The sequence below is a fragment of the Paralichthys olivaceus genome, chromosome 11 (genome assembly GCF_024713975.1).
Source record: "Paralichthys olivaceus isolate ysfri-2021 chromosome 11, ASM2471397v2, whole genome shotgun sequence".
Taxonomy (NCBI): Eukaryota; Metazoa; Chordata; class Actinopteri; order Pleuronectiformes; family Paralichthyidae; genus Paralichthys; species Paralichthys olivaceus.
In genome coordinates, this window is record NC_091103.1 from 2940871 (window position 1) to 2946894 (window position 6024).

The window sequence follows — 6024 nt, forward strand, 5'->3', positions numbered from 1 at the left end:
TACAAACCGTAGCTTCAGGCAAAAGCAAATATTATCCAGGTCAAATTATATCTACAACACAAAGAAATGTGTACAAAAGCAAAAAGATCTGAAATCTTCATGAAGCGACTGCATCTCGACTGTCACAGACTCTGGATCAGTGTTGAAAGGAGCAATGCTTTTGGTTCAGCAGCTCATTCAGCCAATTAACACAAGACAAGTGCCCATTGTTGTTGATGTAGAAACTATTTATCCAAGGAAATATGTTGATATGCAACCAATCTTCTACAGGAAATTAATTTTCAGGGAAGTGTAATGCAATGTATGTGGCAGTGGAAACTCAGAGAGCTTCAGGCATTGAGAGGGAAAGTAGCATTAAGCTGATCAGTCAAAAGCAGTACGCGGTGCCCTGCTTGATTGTGATCGGACCTGTTGCTCTATAAACCTTTGTTGTTGTTGATTTCGGTCTGCATCACCTCAGCGTATCAACCGGAATCTCAGTTTTCTTTAAACTTCTTCAAATACACGCGTTTCATGGAGAATTAAAACATTTATCGGGCCGTAAGCTCTGATCTTCTCTCTGTCAAAATCAACAAGCATGCTATATACACAGACTGTGGGCACCTGATCATGCACCATTATATTTCTTTTGCACATTTATTAATTTAAGCTCTGTGCTACTTGTAATTATCAATTTGTGCTGTTACAGCAAAACAATTTAAAGTAGAGATAAGATTCATAATAAGATAATCAACTTGGTATCAGCCAGGCATGGAACAAATGTTCTTGTTGCACCACTTTCGCTAGGTGACCATTTCACACTGGGTTGAATTGACCCGTAACCTCTGGGCTTGTAGCCGCCCAGCTTGAGGAGTACCCCGCTGAACCTGAAGGCTAGTTCAGGTCACCGGCGTTTTCTATCCTCTCACAAGCACGAGAACAATCCCCATGTGACTCAGAAGCTGAATCAGGAGAGAGGAAATGGAGACCGGGAGAAATAGCGCCAGCCTGTGAACCAAGGAGCAAGGCTGGTGGTAATCAGGCACAAGGAAAGCAGAGGGAGGCAATTTCACCAACTCTTAACTTCCTCCGCAAAATTATGGCTAAATGGAAAAATAATGGAAATGTCATCATTGGCCTCCTAGCACGGCGCTATTAGTATGCCGGTGACATGGAGCGGAGAGACCGACAGCAGTTATGTATTTTTGCAAGTATGCATATAATTTATTGTAGGGAACACAATTTACATGGGTAGTCAATGCCTGTTTTATGAGCTCACAAATAGATGTATGAATTGAAGCATATAATGGTGGGTAGCAGCAGGCACAAATACGTTCTAAATCTTCCAAATGTGTTCCACGAAAAATGTAACCAAGGAATATCAAACAAATTAATTCTTACTTGTTATATGTATTGGTTTTGATTCACAAAACTAATCGAGGGGAATCTTACTGCGTGGGCTGGCTGTGTGGATGAGCTGGTTGACCTTTGCTGCTGATTCGACATGCGCGTGTGAAGGTGACATATTTAGAATCAAAATACATGATATGGTAACACAGGGTTACTTTGGTTATTACCGGTGTATCAGGGGCGGCAGACGTGAATCAACTATCAACAATAATTAAAAGAAGCAAGAAAAGAAACAAGACGATAAATAAAAAACAGACGATACAGAAGTAGAACATTTGGAATAGAAGGAAAGAAATCAAAAAAATCCTAATGAATCGCCGACAATCAAGGTCTCACCTATTTCCTTTGTGTGCTGTGCACATTAGCAGCAGAACAGACAGTGACAAGTATCTTTCACCACAGTTTCAATGTTTATCTGATGAACAAACATTTCCAAAACCTCCTGTTCCCGTTTCAAAACAAAAGCACTCCAGCGTTTCTTGTGATTGAATCCATTAATTTGTTTTAATAAGGTTTTAAAATGTGAAATATTTGCAGGAGTGGAAGATGCACGGTTTCATACTGTACAGAGCCGGTATTTATTTGAGCGATCATATCTCACCCCCTCGCTCTATATGTAAATAATCGGGAACATCAATTCTGTAAGCAAAGACAAACGTCTGGTTTTAGTCTGTGACAGAGGGGTTCATCGTCAGTGCATTTCTTTGTGTGTGTGTGTGTGTGTGTGTGTTTGTGTAAGAGAGAGAAAGAAGGAGAGGGTGTGAGGCCAGGAGGGGTGAAGCGAATCAATGTGCCGTGTGTGGCTGTGCAATGGAATGAAGTATGTGCCATCTACATTTATTTGGTTACGTAGTAATACTCCATCTCAAAACTTAATCCTGGGGGGGGGGGGCAGTGTATAGCCCAGGTTCAATTCCAACCCATGCTGCACGTCCGCCTCCACTCTCTGTCTGCCCCACCCCCCCTTCACGACTCGGCCCTGGGATTTTCGGCGAACCATCAAGATTAGACTAATCTATGACATTAACCGAATGATGTCAGAGGTGACGCAATGCTTGAGATACATTTTCAAAATCTGACTTTTGTTTGATTGTTGATGAATTATTCTGTTGACATCACTCACAAAAAAACTGAGATTCTATATGAGACCACAATATACAGTGGAAATGTTTGTAGTAAAAAAAGGGAGGGGGGGTATTCTTGCATAGTGAGTTCACGGATTTCTAATAATAGCCTAAACAAAAATTAAAAATATATATCAGATATTCATCAGATAAACATTGAAACTATATTGAAACGTTAGTTAATCTAACTGACTAGCTACCCGTACTGTTTAAGACACTTATTATTAAAAAATCTAAATCAAAATGCCAAAAACAAACTCTGTAAACACTAATATATACAAAGCTAACTGTGATAGAACTCTGTGGTGATCAGGTTGGAAAAGATCACATATATTTTTCAGAATGGCGTCTTTCTCATAATAATGTTTTTCAGACACAGAAAATAAATAAATGAATAAAAATGACCCCACGATCAAAATAGTACCGATAGTAGCAGTAGAAGTGTAGTATGACTGATGAGACGGAGCAGCGTGGATCCGGAGCAGCAGCTGACAGGGTTCCTCTGCAGGGCCGTGTCTGGTATCGATTGCCTGAAGCTGGTCGGTGTTCGCCTGAAGACAGAGAGGAAGAACAAGATAAGCCATGAAGACCCGAAGAGAACAGATAGATGGAGGAAGAGGAGGAGACGAGGAGGATGTGGGGTTCCATGGTGTAACGGTTAGCACTCTGGACTCTGAATCCAGCAATCCGAGTTCAAATCTCGGTGGAACCTGCTGTGTCTTATTTATAGAACTCCGACCTTTCTACAGAATCAAGTTTGTCACCATCATATCACTAACTGTCTCAACATGAGCCGTTATAACACATATACATTGATTCCTGTTGATCTCAATACAGTTGGGAAGATATTTACAGCCACTGCATTGTGATCGCTTCAACTTATTAAAACTCACTATAGCTTTGGATTCAGTGTTTTGGGCTTATTAACAACTTTCACAGTCAAGCGGACGAAGGTGCTGCGTTCAGGTTGCAGTCTCCGTTGGAGGTGTTGGTTCAAATCCCACTTGTGACAGCTTTCCCTTTACCCCAGACAGAAGGCAGTCACACAATTGTCAGAAAGAGAATACGGTCACTAGAAAGAGCAACTGCTTTGGTTGTGTTCATTTACAAACATGTTGCAGTACGATCTTCACAGCGTCTCTCCAATCATCAGACTGTTTGAACTAGTGGGACATGATTTCAAATCCCTTTTGATATTTAAAACTTGCATTAGCCGATGTCGTTGTAGGCTTTGGATTCGGTGTATTGGGCTTTGTACCAGCTTTTGTAGTCAGAATGGCCGAGCGGTCCAAGGCGCTGCGTTAAGGTCGCAGTCTCCATTGGAGGCGTGGGTTCAAATCCCACTTCTGACAGCTTTCCCTTTACATCCCTCAAAACAATCCAACAACAATGATTTCCATGTGAGTTTGTTGGTTGGTGGCTGTAGCATAGATACATGTGAGCAGTTCTTGTTAGTTAACATGTGAACTAAATGCTCTGTATTTATTTATGACACTGTTTCAGTTTTGAAACTGCTCTTCCACCTCAGACACAGTCACCCTCATGGGCTCGTGATTGTCAGAGAGATCCAGCGTTGTGGCTGCAGTCTCACAAAAGGCCATGAGGTTTCTAACAACTGCTCCTGAAAAGTGATGCAAGTAAATGCAGAATGACATCGTCACATTATTTATTTATTTGAGTGTGAGTGCGAAAATGTGTGTCAGGGGTATAAGCATCAGCGAACACTCATCAAGTCAGTGAGATAATTATTGAATATTTTAAATGTCATGATGATGGGAACCACATCATCACCACATGACAAGAGGAAGGGGAATGATTAAGAACTCTCCCCCATTGCCAGTCCATCCAAGCAATCTCCTGCTGCACACACACACACAGACACACACAGACACACAAAACTCCACAGAGGCTCAAACTTAATTCCAAATATGAGGCGTGCAGTTTCCCCTTTGCTTTTAACATTGGCTGCCATCCACTCCCACATGAAGCCCCCTGCCCCCCCCCCCACTATGCTCCTTCTTTCCATCTCCTTCTAAACTGAGGGAGGAGAAATGCACAGTCTTTGTATTATAGTTAGAACCTGTGTGAGCGCATGATAATTGGGAGCCTCAACCTTCTGCGGGCAGTGGGAGAGAGATGATGATATTACCCAAGACGCATGCTGATGCCAGGTATGAACAGGCCCTTGTAGCAAATCTTGTTCCACAAAAGCATCTACGAAATTAAAGTAATGTATAGCAGCTTAATATGCCAAACTTTAACCACGACTATGTAGCCTATGTATAGCACCTCCTCATCAAACTTTACAGAATCAAAAGCAACACAAACAATCCCCCCTACCCGTCCACACAGAGCAAGACAAAATGAAAATGAACTGAGGGATGGATACAGATACAGTGGAATGAGCAGTTATGACAAAATCCTTGTACGCATGTTACTGAAGTCAGGACGTGTTGGATGGAGGGCAGGCTGCCGTTCCACCATCGCCCACTACTGGCACCCCTACCCCTCACCCCCACCCACCCACCCACAGCTGCGGAAATGTCACAGGACAAACCACGTTCGTGTAGGGACATGACAGTAGCGCTCTTGACAGACCTGCCCCTTTAAATACCCCCCACCGCTTCATTCAAAGCAGGGTCCTGATTTCTTGCACCGAGGCCGATAAGAGGTTTGAAAAACAGGAGCCCAATTCCCATTATCTGCCTCCCTTATTGTCTGTATTAACCTTCCCCCATAGTAACTTGTTCCCCTGTAATGCTACACTTGTCTAGCCACAGCACACTGCTTCCGAGATCCAATTGCACCATGCAAATGAAGGCACAGGCTCTATTGTGAAGGAGGAGAGACAAGAGAGCAAGAAAGAGAAAGGGAGAGGGGAGAAGAGAGAGAGAGGGAGAGAGAGAGCTATCAGGAAGATGTGGGCTCTGCCAGCTGATGATTGTCTTGTCCATACACACACACACACACACTCGCTGAAAATGCAGCATGTGTCAGTGCAGGGGTGTATGTTCAGCATGTTTGCACATGCTTGTGTGTCAGGAGTGATGATGTCGGGGGAGGAGTCCAGATTAAGAGGATGATACTATTGCTTTTTTTGGGGGGTTTGGTGGCAAACTACTCTGGAACACTGTTAAGAGCTGAATGCAGCATTTTACATTCAGATATTCGTCAGTTTGTTTTCTGGCCCATTGTTTCCCCACCTTGCTGTCCTCTCTCCTCTCACTTTACCATCTGCACCGGCTGACTGCAGCTGCTGATCTGCTCAGTAGCTTAAACCCCTGAAAAGAGTAAAACCTTGTGAGATAGATTTTGGTTTAGACCTTCAGGATGGGCTAATTCAAGGATTTTTTTGACCCCTGATTACAATGGCAAAATATAACAAATTCGTTAAACTGCTATGCTCTCTGTCTATTTTGCCCAATGTTCATTGTGACAGAATTTATATGGTAAAAATTAATTACTAACTATAACTGAACATTGGCATTTAGATTACTTCAGGGCTGGAGTT

At 42.7% G+C, this 6024-nt stretch overlaps 2 non-coding genes across 2 annotated transcripts; both read left to right on the plus strand.

Annotated features, from left to right (window-relative positions):
• The first annotated feature begins 3153 nt into the window (after window positions 1-3153).
• trnaq-cug (transfer RNA glutamine (anticodon CUG)) lies at window positions 3154-3225 on the plus strand. The gene has a single exon. It is a non-coding gene; the product is annotated as a tRNA-Gln (tRNA).
• Window positions 3226-3782: 557 nt separating this feature from the next.
• trnal-aag (transfer RNA leucine (anticodon AAG)) lies at window positions 3783-3865 on the plus strand. Its single transcript has one exon. It is a non-coding gene; the product is annotated as a tRNA-Leu (tRNA).
• The last annotated feature ends 2159 nt before the right edge of the window (window positions 3866-6024 follow it).